The following is a 411-nucleotide window of genomic DNA, read 5'->3' as shown; positions in this document are numbered from 1 at the left end:
AATATTTGTATACATCGATACAATATCGAACGATACAATTTCATATTCCTCGTTAATAGACGATCCATTCAGTTTGTTAACAAAATCAAAACTATTTTTTATATGACTAAATTCTTTTTTTAAACTTTTATCAATAATGTTTTTTATGAACGAAGCAAGTGAATATAAAGGACTATTAATACAACTTATAATTATTCTCAATGGATTACCCTCTTTATGTACCTTTGGCAGCCCATAAGTTCTCGGTACATTTCCATCAGTAACATTTAGCATTCTATATACAGATTGGTCAATATAATTAAATTTTTTCCACCTAATCAAAAGTTTGTGAGTCTGATTCGTCATCATTGTTGTCGGATCTTTGTTAATTTTAATGTAAGTATTTATATCAGATAACAATTCGTTCATTTT

The sequence above is a fragment of the Trachymyrmex cornetzi genome, unplaced genomic scaffold, assembly GCF_001594075.2.
Source record: "Trachymyrmex cornetzi isolate Tcor2-1 unplaced genomic scaffold, Tcor1.1 scaffold1668, whole genome shotgun sequence".
Classification (NCBI taxonomy): Eukaryota; Metazoa; Arthropoda; class Insecta; order Hymenoptera; family Formicidae; genus Trachymyrmex; species Trachymyrmex cornetzi.
Note: the sequence above shows the minus strand (reverse complement) of the source record.